At 41.1% G+C, this 18046-nt stretch overlaps 1 protein-coding gene across 5 annotated transcripts in view; it reads left to right on the top strand.

The window, feature by feature from the left end:
- Positions 1–18046, top strand: part of CSMD1 (CUB and Sushi multiple domains 1) — a 1932406-nt gene that overhangs the window by 1205079 nt on the left and 709281 nt on the right. The gene's annotated exons all lie outside the window — the stretch shown is intronic.

Raw genomic sequence — 18046 nt, 5'->3', positions numbered from 1 at the left:
GAAATGTTGCAAAGTAGCAAAACTACGGAGTTTTCTAGAGGAGTCTAATACTATAAAATCTGTTTTGTGTTCACTGTTAACAAATATATAAGTACACGAACCTTATTGATCTGTTTTTAAGCCAATTGATTGGAAGGTGTCTGAAGAGTCTAATCAAATCTAGTTGCATAGAAAAGGACTTGCACACCTCTCCCATGTGACATTATAAATGCAATATGCTAACATCATAATAATTATAAGTATCCAGTAAAAGTACAGCAGATTGCTCTATACAAAGTTAGGGATCGCATTTAATTGAGAAATGACTTTTTTTATGTTAATGCCATATGCAGTGACGCACATATTATACAATGATTTCTTGCCCAATTATTTTAGATTACATTAAAAGAATGTTAATGCTGCTACTCAAGCACTGAGGAAAGGCCAAAATTAAGCTGCTCATGCAACCTTAGTTTGGTCCCTTTGTGCGTATTGTGATGGGGCAAGGACAGATGGCTATAGAAAAGTAGTGGGAGATAGATCTATTAGCCCCAGGTTAAACAAATCCCTGGTACCAGGATAAGTAAATAATTGACCTGGAGCAGCTGCCAAGACACCTGGGGTCAATTAAGAGCTTTCCAGAAGGCAGGGAGGATGCTAGGTTGATTGGGACACCTGAAGCCAATCAGGGGCTGTGGGAGGAAGTTGCGCTGTTGGAGAGGCTAGTTAAAAGCCTTCCGGTTAGTCAGGCAGGTGTGAATGTCAGGAGCTGTGGGAGGAAGTTGCGCTGTTGGAGAGACTGAGCTGTACACACCATATCAGGCATAAGGAAGGAGGCCCTGGGATAAGGGTGAAGTGGAGCTTGAGGAAGTGGGGGCTGCTGTGGGGAAGTAGCCCAGGGAATTGTATGTGTCCTGTTCCTAAAAGGTCAGCTACCATACCATACCATATATTAGGGTCACAGGACTGGAGCCCAGAGTAGAGGGTGGGCCCGGGCTCCCCCTCTTTTGCCCCCCTGATTAATCACTCAGACTGGAGAAACAGAGACTGTGCAAGAGAGGATAGCTTCTCCTCATCTCCCTCGCTGGCTTATGATGAAAATGGCTCAAGTAGACTGTGAACCTTGTCTCTAGAGAGAGAAGGGTTAAGTGGAGGGTCACAGTGAGCCTCTGAGGCTAGCGAAATCCATCAGGAAACGCAGAACCCACAGAGACAAGGACAGAGCTTTGTCACAGTATGCTTTATGGTTGTCTTACCCAACTTCAAGAGGAGAGACTGCGACAGAGCCAGGAATAAAACCTAGCTCTTGAGTTCCAATCACTTGCTTTTCCTTCTTTCATTGTCTATCCCGTGCACTGGATGCAGCAGAAGTTCTGTAGGATAGATAGTATGTGATCATGTGTGACAGTCTCGGGGTTTGCCTGGGGCTACAAGTCTCCTTGTTACACCCCTGCCTCCAGTGAGAGAGAGAGAGAGACTTGCTTGTGCTTAACTGGATGTTAGTTCCCTGACAACTCCAGTTTGTTAGGCTTCCCCCTCTCCCCCCAACAATCTCCTTTGAGCCTGTTTCAGCCTTTATATTGCCTTGCATGTTAACTATAGTCATGCCCCAGACCCAAGTGCCTTTGACGTATTCTCCCTTAGAATCCAGCCCCTTCTCAATTGATCACTCATAGAATTACCAGATCAGCTGTCTCCAAATGGACAATGTATACACCCCTTGTATGAATCAAATCAGGATTGCTGCTCTGCTTAACATCATGGCACTTTAGTGTATTTGTAGGGAAAACAATTAGTTTATTAACAAAGATTCAAGTGAGCAGTGAGTACAAATATTGGAAACAAATGATTACATATAAAACCAAATCAACACATGCTGTCTAGAGACTAAACTTAATTTAGGCTTACCTCCTGTCTAAAGTAGTCTTATCTCACCCAAAGCTTTTTGCAGTATTTACAGCCTCGGACTGGTTGTGATCCCATTTTCATGAATGCAAACATGTCTGTCTACTTCCTAGCTGCAGAGTAACAGGGTGGTTTCCTTGTCCTCCAGTTGTAGTCCAGAAGATATTTGAAGTTCACCCTCAGATAAGTCTCTTCCCTCCTTACCCCCCTGCAGATCATCTCTTCCTCTTAAATCTCATACTCCATCTGCATTGAGCTCAGACTGGTGACTGTGAATAAAACAATACAGTACTTGCATTTCAAAAGAAAGCTGGATAAGCATCTACAGTCTGGCAGGAAACCATTTTTTCACCTCAGTGGGGCTTAATATCTTGAGACAAACCATAAGAACGTATTTCCAGTATATATACCTAATTCCTTACCTAGCAGCAGTACGTACATTTTACAACAATATTCATAACCAGTGTGACACTGGCTTTTCTTTCATACCTTACATGACATTCTTTGGTGAACCAGGATATACATACTAGAATCAGGAAATTCTTGTAACCCCCTTGTCAGCTGGAAGTGAGAGATTTTGGGCTCAGATACTGTAATTTAACTATATCATAATGCATATGCACATATCCCCACTTTTCCTGAACTAACTTTGTGCAACGTCTCCTTGACAGAATCCGTAAAATGGGGAGAATATTGGCCTGCCTCTCAGAACAAGGGTATGCGGCTTTGCCTAATAATAAGGGTTCCAAAATGTACAGAATGATTAAACTTAGGAAGTGGTTTAAAAACTCATATTAGAGCTCATGGTCTCCTCCTGACTGAACATGCTTCCCTCCAAGGCTACCACTGCTGATACTATATCACATCTGGAGCTCAAAATCGGTGGAGCATATTCAGTGCAGATGGAATGTCACTGAGGCTGGAAGCATGTTAAATGCAGATAGAACATTCAGAGGTTTTAGCAACAAGCCTCTAAAAATCTGTATTTGAGTATATACAAAGAACAACTTTTAGCCATTTATAATTTGGCCAAATCTGTGTGAATTTTCATAGAGATAGAAAAAGGCAGCTGTCTGAAGACCATGTCCTCTGCCAAATCTCAAGTTCTTGCTCCAAACTGCGGAAGTGCTAGACCTCTTCCAAGAAATAGCGGGGGGGGGGGGAAATTTAACATTAGCAAAATTACCTATTTTCCCCAACATGACTCTTAATAATGGCTGAACCATTTCTGCTAAAACTTCCATAAATAAAATAAACCAGCCTGCAGCAGGGACAAAGCATGGAAAATTTCATCCCAAACATTTAAAGTATGACAAGGTTAAAAGCAACTAGAAAGCATTAGAGAGCCTTAACTAAGTGTTTCTACCAGCTCCACCTATAATTATAACTATTTTTAAGTTAAGCACAAATAAAATGAACTCCATAATACTCCGCTTTTCACTTTTTAGATTTATTAAAAACAAACACATACTGAGAGATTTAAAAAGTTCTTGTCTGGACTCTCCATTTCACGTTGATTTAACTCAAAGAAAAACATTTATGGCTAAGCCCCCAAAATACAGAGAAGTGCTGACTCACAAGCTTAACTATAAAGACTTGAATGGCAGTGCTGTAATTTAGAATTGCCTGTGGGTAAGCAGTTTACCTGTAACTGCTCTAGCTGAGGAAAGGTAAAGTTTTTTTTTTTTTTTATCCAATAGAAACAGGGCTTTTGAGATCTTATGAAACAAGACATGCAATACTAGAGTAAAATTAGGTGTCTCCTGCTTCTTAGCATTCATGCCCCTTCCTTTCTTTAATGGGGAAGAATAGAGAAAACCCTTCAACTCGGTGCCAACTGCATCAAAGATTAACAGCATGATCATGGGAGAGGTGGAAGGCAGATACATGTTGTTGTAAGAGGGATCAGTGCAAGAGCAAAAAGTCATGTACTTACCATTTCTTCAAATGGATTTCTCCCTGCCCAACACAAGGTAAAGTATTTCTAAAGGGGGTGATGGCAAAGAAAAAGGATATTTTTAATCAGCTGACGTGAAAAGAATAGGTATATTGAACAAAAACCCTTCCTATTTTTGTTTGTTTAGTGGTGGCCTGTTGGTAACTCCAGCCTGAAGCCCCTCCACTATTCTTTCTCCTGGAACAGTAATAACCTTGGGGCATTTTTCTCTTTTATGTTCAATCCTAGTTTCCACTCTCAGAAGCCTGTGCACAGTCAATTGAATCACCAATTTTACATGACAACAGTGCACTGAATAATTGAAAAAAAAAATTATTCTAAGGCATAAATAAAAAATGTTTTAAAGGACAGAGGTCAGTTTCTATGCTCAGAAGATAGAGGAGCAGACATGGCTTTGCCCCCTTCCAATTTAGGTCTATTCTAGGGAACAAAACTGTTCCAAGTGGAGCTTAGGAAGTGTCAGGAGCTACTCTAAATGACTGCAGTTTCTGTAGTACTGTATCAGGGGGTAGCCATGTTAGTCTGTATCTACAAAAATAACTAGGAGTCTGGTGGCACCTTAAAGACTAACAGATTTATTTGGGCATAAGCTTTCGTGGGTAAAAACCTCACTTCTTCGGATGCATAGAGTGAAAGTTACAGATGAAGGCATTATATACTGACACATGGAGAGCAGGGAGTTACTTCGCAAGTGGAGAACCAGTGTTGACAGGGCCAATTCAATCAGGGTGGATGTAGTCCACTCCCAATAATAGATGAGGAGGTGTCAATTCCAGGAGAGGAAAAGCTGCTTCTGTAATGAGCCAACCACTCCCAGTCCCTATTCAAGCCCAGATTAATGGTGTTGAATTTGCAAATGAATTTTAGTTCTGCTGTTTCTCTTTGAAGTCTGTTTCTGAAGTTTTTTTGTTCAATGATAGTGAGTTTTAAATCTGTAATAGAATGACCAGGGAGATTGAAGTGTTCACTTACTGGCTTATGTATTTTACCATTCCTGATGTCCGATTTGTGTCCATTTATTCTTTTGCAGAGGGACTGTCCGGTTTGGCCAATGTACATGGCAGAGGGGCATTGCTGGCACATGATGGCATATATAACATTAGTGGATGTGCAGGTGAATGAGCCCTTGATGGTGTGGCTGATGTGGTTGGGTCCTCTCATGGTGTCGCCAGAGTAGATATGGGGACAGAGTAGGCAACGAGGTTTGCTACAGGGATTGGTTTCTGGGTTGGTGTTTCTGTGGTGTGGTGTGTAGTTGCTGGTGAGTATTTGCTTCAGGTTGGAGGGTTGTCTGTAAGCGAGGACTGGCCTGCCTCCCAAGGTCTGTGAGAGTGAGGGATCATTTTCCAGGATAGGTTGTAGATCGTGGATAATGCACTGGAGAGGTTTTAGCTGGGGGCTGTATGTGATGGCCAGTGGTGTTCTGTTATTGTCCTTGTTGGGCCTGTCCTGTAGTAGGTGATTTCTGGGTACCCATCTTGCTCTGTCAATCTGTTTCCTCACTTCCCCAGGTGGGTATTGTAGTTTTACGAATGCTTGATAAAGATCTTGTAGGTGTTTGTCTCTGTCTGAGGGGTTGGAGCAAATTCGGTTGTATCTTAGAGCTTGGCTGTAGACAATTGATCATGTGATGTGTCTTGGATGGAAGCTGGAGGCATGTAGGTACGTATAGCGGTCAGTAGGTTTCCGGTATAGAGTGGTGTTTATGTGACCATCACTTATTTGCACTGTAGTGTCCAGGAAGTGGATCTCTTGTGTGGACTGGTCCAGGCTGAGGTTGATGGTGGGGTGGAAATTGTTGAAGTCCAGATGGAATTCTTCAAGGGCCTCCTTTCCGTGGGTTCATATGATGATGTCATCAATGTAGCGCAAGTACAGGAGGGGCACTAGGGGACGAGAGCTGAGGAAGCGTTGTTCTAAGTCAGCCATAAAAATGTTGGCATACTGTGGGGCCATGCGGGTACCCATAGCTATGCCACTGACTTGAAGGTATAAATTGTCCCCAAATCTGAAGTGGTTGTGGGTTAGGACAATTTAACACCATTAATCTGGGCTTGAATAGGAACTGGGAGTGGCTGGCTCATTACAGAAGCAGCTTTTCCTTGTTATTTTTGTAGTACTGTATGTGGCTTGTGGCACAAGCCAAAATGGCTTTAGTGGTGTGCATGATGGCTGTATCCAATCCAGCCCCTAATTCTACTCCCTCCATTGAGACTTGCAGGGGGGAAAATGCAATACCTGTACTAGGGGAATTATCCCCGGTTCCTTCTCGGTTGTTTATATCACAGCAACATACAAGTGCCGAAGGAGTCAGAATCCTTTCTGTAAAAACACTGTTAGCAGATTCTTAATTATCTGCCTTAATGATCAATCCAGATTGATTTAGTGCAGCATTAGACAAGACTTTTGAAAGCTTACTGGTATAATTTAGTAAGATGCTGAGACCCCATATAGACACAGAAGTCAGTTTTAGTTGAAAGGACTCAACCCCTTCCAGCAGTCAGTCAGCACTCTGAAGGACTAGGAGGTAAATCATAAAAGCTAGTTTGAATGATAACTGTTTCTGACATAATCTCAGTCTAGCTATTTAGGAAAAACTATCTAGATCTATTGGCACATACACACTAAATATTTAACCATTACTAAGCAGAATTATCTCAAGTTACATCCAAATACCATTTACATTTTGGGTTTTAATAGAGGTACAGTTGCTATATCATGTAACATTCCTTAACATTTCAATGTAATGCTTCCCTGGAGGGAAAGAAGAACAAAAAATAAAACTACAAAAGGTGCCACTCTCCGTCATTTGTGAATTTGTTTCTCTTCTCATAATGTCTCCATTGTCCAGTTAAATATTTTATGCAGAGAACATTACATTATAAATAAGTTAAATTACAATGAAGTTATGTAATGCAGTTTTCAGCATTCTCTTGGGTATATCTGTTGCCTCACTCTGTGCTAAAATCAGTAACAAATATTTTGTGACAAACACAAGCTGGCTCAGTGTGCAGATCAAAGATGATTCAGATAATAAAAGCCTTGTAACCAAGTCTCCTGTGCCCTCCAGGTCACTGAGATGGACTGTCATGGTGAACACTCTGTATCAAACAAATTCCTACAACACAGATGTCTTCCAGTGCTAGACAAATCAGTTTTTTGACCAAATATGTGAAAAGAATTCACTTCTCACCATGTTTAAAAACAAATTTAGCAATAAAGTTCCTCTCCTCTCAAAAAGGGTGAAATGAATCTAGAGCTTAATTATGAAGCACAGAAGCACTTCGTAGTTGTAACCTTGTAAGAGCTCACTGTTGAGCCGCAGGTTGCTCACCACTGCTCTAGTGCTATATATTCATATTTAAACAGTACGACAGGAAATATTTAGGTTATATACATACAGTAGATATTACTTAAACTATATATTATATGTATTTTATTTATATATATATATATGTATATGTGTGTGTAATCTCACAGCAAAATGACTGACCAAATATTATTATTTTATCAACTACAGTTGGTTAATAACATCGTCAAAGCATCCTGATTGTTTCATAACTTGGAGTGGTTAATAAGTAAATCAGTGTTTTAATATCATGTGCTGCAAAGAGCCGCAGGAGACACATTAAAGAGCCACTCGTGACTTGGCTGAGTATCACTGCAGTATATTTGCTGAACTACATTGACATTTCCCCTCAGTTTTCTGTGTCTGTTCTGAAGGCAGAATGTTTCCTCATCAGTTTCTCTCTGAGGGCTCTTCTCCACAGGACTGTTTTCCCTCTTCTCTTTCCTATTCCAGTATAGTCTCTGTCAGGAGAAAGCTTTCCGTGTGTAAACACTTTAGTCACAGATTTCCCCAGTCTAAGTGATAGATCTTCAGCCACTACAATAGTTAAGCAGTTAAGCAGGACTCACATGTAACATCCCAGGGCCCCTAATTGCCATTCCTTGACAGCCTGTCTTCGTCTCAGCTTCTACTGTTTCCTGGGCTGGTATCAACCACATCCAACATATTGGTCTCTCAAGTTTCTCAGTCTTCCAAGAGACATTCAGTAGTCAGACCTTGTGACTTCCCCCCCCCCCCCCTTTCCCCTCTCACAGGACTGTGAAAAGGTAATGGTTTCTAGCCTGCATAGATAATTTGTTCTCCTTGTAGCAATAATCGTGGTTGCATGGTGATAAAAATATCTGGAGATCATAGTCCTATTCTGTATTTGTTCATCCTCAACTTTTCCATGTGGAAACTCATTTTTAGCTATTTTGATTTAAGAAATAGTGTTTCAAGATAGCTTATGGTCAGTAGATCTCAAGAGTTTTTTTTTTCTTCCTATTTTAATATGCCCCTGCTATTAATGATTCTTATGCTTTGCAATCAGCACTGTTCATTATCAGTTCCAGACAGTGCCCTTCAGCCAGTCATCTGCTCCTTAGGTGTTCACAAAGCTGATGATCATCTCAGTAGCCAGGCTGTGACAAGAAAGCCTGCAGATATATGGCTGCCTGAACAATCTACTGGCAAAGGTGTAATCTTATGATGTGGCATCTCATCTCACTCATCTCATCTCACTCACTGAACCTTCCAGTTCCTGGAACATCTTGATAGTGAACGATCAGAAGAGCTGCCTTATTCAGTTTTACAAATTAGCCAGGTTTTGTGATAATGCCGAAAGATATGACAAAATTCATGTCACCTAGCATTTCCTCAGCACTGCCTGGCATCTGAACAGAGTTACCAGTGTGAGATCAGAATCCAGCCCTGTCTATTTATTTGTCTAACTTTGTGGATTTATCTTTCACCAGCCTTCTTACTGTTTGTATCCCTCCAGTGTTTCATTTGTCATGCCTTACATCTGTGGTTTCACAAACAGTTGTCTTGGGAGAGCATTCATAATTGGCACTAGCATACCTGAACATGGAGCAGTGCATTAAGGCTTTTTATAGTTGAATAGGAATTCAAAACAGTGCATTATAATCAGGTATGAGAAACAGAAGGCAGAAACTCTGCAGTATATGTGATACAAAGAAATATGCTGCTTAAGAGGTCTGGGTTTAAATCCACATTTTCTGAGATTTAGCATTGATATCCCATAAATAAGGGAGCATAGTTGAACACCAGATGTCATACTTGCAGGACATCTCCAAGGGAACCTTCTGACAGATATTTTTACAACCTATATTTGATAAATAGCTGCAGGGATATTGGAAATAGTTATAAGATGGTAAAAGATAAAAGCAACAATTAATTCTTGATCCTGCATTATCCAAAACCCATATTGTTGCAAAGTGTTTTTTTTAACTCGAAAAGACATTGATTCGTTTTTTTTCCTTTGGTTTTTTTTTCTCCATAGTTTACTTTGGCACATCTTTCTAAATCTTTGGCTGAATTAAAATTATATGCTCTAACAAAGGATGTTATATTTGATCCATTTTAAGTCTGTGGAATATCTAACCAGAGAGGAGGGTTTATGTGGATTGTTTATCCCTTTGGCAATGTATCTTCTTTCAAGTATTAGACAAAATTCAGGCTTGAGAGATATTCTTACAAGTCAGGCAAATTCAACAGTAAGATACAATATAGTGAAGAAATCTTTTCATTTCTGATAGAAATATTCTGAGTACACCAAGACAATGTAAAGCCCTGAGGGGAAAGTGCTATCTTTTTCACAGAGTTCCAGGCTATGTCTACACTGCAAACTTCTGCCAGCATAGCAAGGTGAATCTCAGATGTGATCTTTGACTGATGTAACAGTGCCAACAGAAGTTCCTAGTGTACACATAGTTGTACCAGCAAAACTGCATTTCTACTAATAGAGCTTTTGCTCACGGGGTTGGAATGGTCTTGGTGGTCTCTTTTTAATACCAGTACAAATCACAGCTTTGCACATGTAGCTGCATCAACACTAGGAGTGTTTTGCCAGTGTATTATACCAGTATAGAGATACTGGTAAAGTGCTCATAGAGTAGACCCTAGTCATTCTGTATCATTGCATCCTTATACTGATAGCTTGTAGTTTTGCTTCCTGTATCTTGCTTAATCTAATAAATCATGATGTAGTATTTGTACTTGTATTTTTAGGGTGTATTATCATTGGAGTGATAATACAAAAACTTTCATCATTAACATAAATTGGCAGTGAAAACTAGAGGGAGAGAACATTAAAGCTTGGGCTACACTGCAAAGTTTCGCTGGTATAACCTATGTTGGCTGTGTGTGGTGGTGGTGGTGGTGGGGGAATCGTTCCCTGTGTGCCTGCAAAATAACTGCTTCTATGGACACACACTGTATCTCCACTGGTTACAGTTATACCAGCAAAGGCTCTGTAGTGTAGACAAAGCTAGATTATGATCCAAAGACCATTCAAGTGTATGGGGATTGATCCATTTACTTCAGTGAGTTTTGGATCAAGCCCTACATGCAGATGACTTTATGTGGAATCTAGCCTTCTTTCTAGCATCCAAAATAAGTGTTGCATGATGTTTGGTCGTCTTATGGCATATGGTAGTTTTGGAGTATGTTGTTCTGGCTGGCTCATCATCAACATATAATTCAGTTTTTCTTTCTGGGTAAATAGTACACTTAAGATGCCTATAGCTGTCAATTGGCCCATAGTGGTCCATCTATTCCAGTCAATATATTATGTGAAGGGAGTCACAATTCATGTTCCATGTGGAGAACTCATAGGATGATAACTACGTGGGTGGCAACAGGAGGTGGGATTATTGTTAGCATTAGGTTAGTGAGAAGTATAGCTCAAATGTTTTGGAGTTTGGATTGAGATATGCATCCAACAATCTAGATGCTTTAAGTGAGCCTTTTGAGTTTGTAAAGTGAAAACTGAAAGATAGCAACTCTCCTCCAACAAATGTTGATTTAACTTCTTGAAACCTTTGTTCCAAATAAAGTTTGGGTAATGTTAAAAGATTAATGTACCTTTATGCAAATAACTTCACCTATTCCTAGCTTGAAAGGTAACAGTGCACCTGGAGAGATCCCTCTGACAGCCATTCCTGTAGCAATTAAAATGAATAGGGTAAATTAACTCCTATTGCCCTGTTAGCATAAAGAGAATGCTGGCATTCTTCTTTGATTGCTTGTCCCTATGTGTATTCCAGTATGTTCAATACACTTGTGCATTTGATGCATGGTAGGGGGAAATATGAATCCTCATCCTTGGCTATGAAGAAAGTGAGCTTTCCTCCTCATGCCATGGCCCACTTCTAATCTGCTCTACTCAATACCTTTTGTATCTGGCTTGTTCTATAATCCTGGTGGTGAGACTCCAACACACCTAGACTGTTATACAGGTCTTCTCCTAGCGGCCATACCAAGATTATTCTGGGGAAAGTGTTGGTGTATATGTCATTTAGAACTAAAACCACCTCTTTCCCACCTTATTATGCATATTTATCTGACTTTCACTTGGTCTTAGATCCCATGTGACACCACCAGTTTGAGACTGCCAGTCAGAATTGAGGTTTTATACTTCCTTGAACCATAGATTTGAGTATTGCTCTCTAATGATACCACACTTTTTTTTGTTAAACCTAAAAGTATATACAATGCTTTGCTTCAGATTGCACAGCCCTCTTCCACTTGAGCTTAAGGAGTAACTGGTGGTAGAAGTAGGCTTTTTTTTTTATTATTATTATTTTCATTTTTTTTTTACCTGCCCCTAGACTCAACCCAATCTTTGCCAGTGCATTGCACAATTATTTCCCACAGCAGTGGACTGTTGGGTATCCTGAGTTCATAGCTCTAGGAACAGAGTGTGATCTCGTGGTTAGTACACTTGTTACAAACATGATAGCCAAACAGTATGTTGGTACATTGATTATGAGAGGTAGTGTGGCAAAGTGGATGAAAGTTGGGTGTTCTGTATTAGATATCTGGTTTTGATTGCCAGCACTGTTGAGGTGACCCTGGACAGCCTCTGTGATATTATACTGTAATATGGGTGAATGTCATTCACTGGCCTATTACGGCAGAAGAATGATGCCTTGGTCGTTAATAAGGGTTGTGAAATGCTAACAGCGCTGATTAAAATTAGTAAGAACCACCCATGGTCTCCTCGCTTCCAGCATAGCATGCTTTCCCCTAGGCCAAGGAATATTTCATAGGGGTCAGTGTCTCTGTTTTTCTGTTCTCTCCCTTCCCCCCTGCATGAGAGCCAACCAGAGATTTGGCAGCCATGACATGACTGCCAAATACAGGTATCCTACAAAATACATGACATCTGACAGGTCTGTAGTAGCAGCAGCTGAGCAGTGAGGTTGAATGTAGGATGGGGTATCCTACTATAATGCTAGTTGAATACCTAAAATATATTGGACACATTAAAACACAAAACAGATGTGATCTGGAACACATTAATTATTTTCTCCTACAAAATCTTGTGGGGTGGGAGGTAGGGTTTTTTTTTTTTTTTTTTTAAGAAATGCATGGAACATCTTTAAGAAAAAAAAAAAGAGAGAGAGCAGGAAGGAGAAGTGCAAAACAAAAAAACCCACCACAAAACAACAACAAAAAAAATCCCTAAAGTTCACTGTTACCTCTTAACTCTTCTGCTGCTCTTCCTGAAGTCCAGTTCTTTTTTATTACTGAAGAGGAAATATCATTCATGATATTCTGGATCTGCTTAAAAAAAAAAGGTTAGATAGAGAATTGTTATATATTTCTGCTAGACAGTAAGTTTGCCTGTAGAGCCTTCATTTATTCTATTCTATTTTTATTGATGGACCATATCACAAAGCATGTAGTATTGTTTTCCTTACTCATATTAAAACATACATTGACCTGTGATGGGAGAATATTCTGGTTTACAATGAATCCCATTTCTCCTAAGATAATAGGCCAAATTAATTCTTTGCATTGACCCCTTGTGTCTAAAAGCTTTCTCAAATTTTCCTCCAATCTGCTGCAAGAATCTAAGGACTATACCAATATACTGACCCCAAACAGGTGCGGGGATTAGGAATTATCACTCACACAGAGGGAGAAAGAGGCCTGTCTCAAAATTCCTGTGGGAGACTGTCAAGGATGTATCCCCACTTTGAACTTTAGGGTACAAATGTAGGGGCCTGCATGAAAACTTTTAAGCTTACTACCAGCTTAGCTCTGGTCTGCTGCCACCATCCCAAGGCTAGTTCCCTTCCCTGGGAAACCTTGAGAGACCTTCACCAATTCCCTGGTGAATACAGATCCAAACCCCTTGGATCTTAAAACAAGGAGAAATTAACCATTCCCCCTCCTTCCTTTCACCAACTCCTGGTGAATACAGATCCAAACCCCTTGGATCTTAAAACAAGGAGAAATTAACCATTCCCCCTCCTTCCTTTCACCAACTCCTGGTGAATACAGATCCAAACCCCTTGGATCTTAAAACCAGGAAAAAATCAATCAGGTTCTTAAAAAGAAGGTTTTTAATTAAAGAAAAAGGTAAAAATCATCTCTGTAAAATCAGTATGGAAAATAACTTTACAGGGTAATGAAACTTAAAGAGCTCAGAGGACTCCCCTCTAGTCTTAGGTTCAAAGTACAGCAAACAAAGATAAACACTCTAGTAAAAGGTACATTTACAAGTTGAGAAAACAAAGGAAAACTAAGACGCCTTGCCTGGCTATTTACTTACAAGTTTGAAATAGGAGAGACTTGTTTAGAAAGATGTGGAGAACCTGGATTGATGTCTGGTCCCTCTCAGTTCCAAGAGCGAACGCACTCCCAAACAAAGAGCACAAACAAAAGTCTTCCTCCCCCCCCCAGCCCAGGTTACCTGAGCTTCTTAACCCTTTACAGGGAAAAGGATTTTGGAGTCTCTGGCCAGGAGGGATTTTATAGTACTGTACACAGGACAGCTGTTACCCTTCCCTTTATAGTTATGACAGAGACACTGTGGCCAGAGTACAGTCTGACAGATTCATCCATGAATAGTGACTGCATACTGGTGAACTCCTAGTGTGTTGCAAGCACTTGCTGTAGCCATGTATATAGCCAGCTAATGCCAGTGACAACTCTGTAGGCATCTGAAACCACTGTGCCATTGTCACACGACCTAAAAACCTACTGCACAGGGATACCCGTGTATGTTAATGTTGTTGAACATGATAACTTTAACTTTTGCTTTCTATAAAAGCAAAAGCTATGCTTGCGTCCTCAGGGAGCAATCCAAAGCTGCATGCTCCCAATCTTCCACATTTCATCCTTTCTCTCCACCCCCCCCCCCAAAGTGTGTCGGGGGAGGAGGGGGGGTTGGAGGTGAGATTAGTTGTCCATGCCTCCTGCTTTCCCTTCAAACCCCAGCTATGTGGTGTTTGTGCAGATGGATTTCAACAGGTTCAGGGACAAGTGAGGGGCTCCCTGAGCCTGCACCCCCCTCCCGCACCCAAACTCCCACCCAGAATCTGATCCTGTATCCCATCCCCCGTCCCAGCCTGGTGAAAATGAGTGAGGGTGGGGGAGAGTGAGTGACGTAGGGAAGGGGGATGGAGTGAGCGGGGCCTTGGAGAAGGGGTGGGACAGGGGCGTGGTCTCAGGGAAGAGCCGAACAGGGGCAGGACAAGGGTCTTTGGGTTTGTGTGATTAGCCATTTGGCAACCCTACCAGGTGGGCATATTGAAACCCTGGTCATGCCAGCAGCTCACTGGGCACCAGCAGCGCAGCCAACAGCTCACTGGGTACCCGGCAGTGCAGGTGCAGCACTGCCCAAATGTCAGGCGGACCGCGTCCGCGTGGGCATGGCTTGTGCATGCGTGGGGGGCCCATTGACTGTTCTGTCCTGATTGGGCCCGGAATTTCTGTCAGCGGGCCTGCTGATAGATGCAGACTAGCAAGGACTTGTGGAGTGCTGTAGCTATTCAGGTAATGCTTTGAAATCGCACCAACCAGAGTTTGGGCTCTGAATCCTACCACCCCTTCCTAGACTTCAGAGCCCAAGCTCCAGCCTGAGCCACAACTTTAAAGTGTCGTGTGCACAGCCACTTCTTTAGTGGGGCTCACACTAACATTCTAGTCCAACTCTCTCAATCCAGGCTGGGTTGCTCATTCCTGCAGACTCCAAAACATGGTGTAGACATATACAGAGAAGAAGTCCCAGATTTTTAAAGATGCTAAGGTGTTGTCCTGCTCAGTGTTGCAACACCTAAGTCTCGTTTTCAACAGTGAGTTAGGCACTGAGGAGCCTAAGTCTCTTTGAAAGTCAATAGGATTTATGCTCCTAACAGCCTAAGTGTCTTTTGGAAAGGAGACTTAGGAGCCTACGTCAGTTAGGTGTTGCAACTCTTAGCGGAGCAATGCCTAAATACCTTTAAAAATCTGGGCCGAAGTGATTTGTGGAAGGCCACATAAGAAATCTGCAGAGCAGGTAACTGAATCCAGGTTTCCTAAGTCCCAGGGTAGTACTCTCACTGCAGGACTATCCTTCTGCTCTGTTCTTAACTAATTGCTGCTCCTTTATTGGCTTTCTCTATTTTTCCTAAATGTTGCAGGATAAAAGATACACATTGCTTCATGTACTGATCATAAAATATGGCAATGTTTTGATATTATGTGGCAAGTTAACAGAGGTACAGCCTTTTAGTTTATTTGCTTTTAATGTGTGTCACAATATTGGTTTTATTTTAGCAGTTTTAATCTTTTTTTTTATTTAAAGGGCAAAATAAAAACATTGTAGTTCCCTATACTGCGTTTTTATTATGATACTTCACGCTTCATATGATCTCACAACATATTTACCATGTTTATCTGTCAATTATGAAAATTTGTACTACATAATTTATGTTAATAGGGGCAAAATCTCAGCACTGCTTTTCCTACAAAACTCCAGTAGACTTTATTATAAGTACCAATAGCAGGGTATATACTTTATGGTTTCGCTTTAAACCTATAAGCCGCTCTCTAGTGAAGATGTACTAGACATCTCTCTCCTAAATGGTTTTTGCTTTTTCATCCTTCTTTCCCAAATAGCTCTTTACTGGCATGAAAAAAAAATGTTCTTGGAGGAACAGCCTAATTAACAGGAGTGGTGGGGAGCCCATTTTTGAAAATGTAATATGAAGTTCATTAAAGACTCTAGTCTAATATGAGGAAAAAGAGTAAATTAAAGAAATTATGATCTAAAATCCATTAATATTTGGGACTCTTTGAAATGCAGTCAGCTGAACTGGCACTCAAAAAGACTGCCACCTCTTGGTCTGACCTAAGCAGTTAAGTTAGTCACCTGCTAATTTAGAATTTTGACACATGCAGTTATGGAGCCCAGGTTCAACGTATGCTGCCAAATTTGCATCCTCATGGGGCACCACCAGTGCTAGTGTGTGGTTTACTGATCATGGTCCATGGCCCTACGGTTGTGACATGCAAGCTGCTTTGTGCTGACAAAAAATTGGGGCGATAACCTGAACTCAGAGGCATCAGTATATCTGTTTGTTGTGGCCTAGCTGGGCCATTTCACTTGTTCTCTTCTCCTTCGGGGAGCACCCATTCACAGTTCCTTTCACAGACACATCGCAGCACTCTACCACGCTCACCTTCTGTGGGACTTCATCCCTTCACCTATTATAGTATAAAGTCCAGTAGAAACAAGCTGAGGGATAGGGGTCCTGCACATGACTTCTCTCTTGTGTTTCAAATGCTGTTGCTAATTACACATAATCACCATCCTCAGAGGCATTGTATGTGTCTTGTTTTACATTAACATATCCCCTCTAGCCAATACTGCTAGGGTGCTACACTTGTCATCTCCACTCCTACTACAAATGCAACTTGTCTTTAACAAACATGATCTAGCCCTAAGCATAGTGAAGAGTTGTCTGCATGGGGAAGTATTTTTCATAATAGGATAAGATGTGGATTAAGAACCCTATAGTTATTTCAGAATAACTCCCTGTACGGACACTTTTATCCATGCTGAATGCCTTTTTAAGCTTCTAAAATTGATTAAGCTAAAACTCCAGAATAAGAGTGCCCTTTTCCATAAGTGCCCACACAGGGAGTTATTCTGGCATAGCTATTGCAGTCAGTTTCCCTGTGTAGACTAGCCCTAAATAAGATAAGAGAGATTACTTTTTCATGTGGGCTAGCGCAGAATTTGAAAATGTTTAAATGAAATATAAGAAAACTAAGATGAAAAAGGTAGTTGCAGTAGCACATTCATTTTTTTCAATAAAAATAAGACCTAAAACCAAAAACCTGAAGATATTTGAGTTACAATTATTTCCCATCTCATGAATTATATGTTGATAAACTTTTCTTTAACTGCTGTACCTTTTTATAAAAGCAACAAAGCAACCTTTAAGAAATATAATACAACATTTGTCCTTAACACCAAATTAATATATATTGAGGTTACATGTTTAGCCCAAAGCAATTTTAAAGTAGTATTATGACTCCTATGAAAAGATTATCTTTAAGAAAAAAAGAAATTCCAGCACAAATGTAGTAGTATTTTTATAGAACTGGTTCCAATATTTTGTTATAAGATTATTGTTCTTTTGTTAGTAGTTCAACATCGTAGGCATCCATGCAGTCAGAATCTTTCAGTGTGAATTATTTCATTTTAACAACAGTGTTAGGGTTAGGACTATCTGCTATGATAGATTCCCAGACTCCAATTTTCACTAAAAGCTACAGACCAAATTGGGATCATCAGGAGTCAGCCAATTTTGCCTCATAGCTTGTCTTGTGGCTTCCACTAAACCAGCGTCTTACCCTGTCAGTACCCAGCCCGGGCCGGAGAAGCTAATGATCCAACCAACAGACCAAATTTGGTGATAAATCCTGGTCATGTGCCCCCTGAGGCACGTTGCACATGCATTAGGAAGAAGACTCTATATCACAGGGGTTACCAAACTGTGGTTCTCGAGCTGCATGTGGCTCTTTTACAGTTAAAGTGCAGCTCCTGGATCCCACCATTCTCCACCTACCAGATTGGTGGGAGGCTAGGGGGTGGGCTTGGGGCTTCTGCTCTGTGGCGGGGTGGTAGGGCTACGGGATTCTGCCAGAGATGACTGGTGTCTGCTCAGAATGGTATGAGGGGGCAAAATTTAAAGGTTCCTCCACCAACAGCTTGAGTCACACCCTCTGCAGGCATTCCCCTGCCTCACCCTCAGCTCTCCTCCCTGTAGCTTCCAAGTGTTAGCTCCTTGGGGAGAGGCAGCAGCAAATAGCCTGGAGCTGCAGGGAGGCGCTGCTGTTTTAGCTCTGGGGAG

Source organism: Chrysemys picta, chromosome 3 (genome assembly GCF_011386835.1).
Source record: "Chrysemys picta bellii isolate R12L10 chromosome 3, ASM1138683v2, whole genome shotgun sequence".
Lineage (NCBI taxonomy): Eukaryota > Metazoa > Chordata > Testudines > Emydidae > Chrysemys > Chrysemys picta.
The sequence above is the reverse complement of the archived record's forward strand: the minus strand, read 5'-3'. Positions and strand labels throughout refer to the sequence as shown.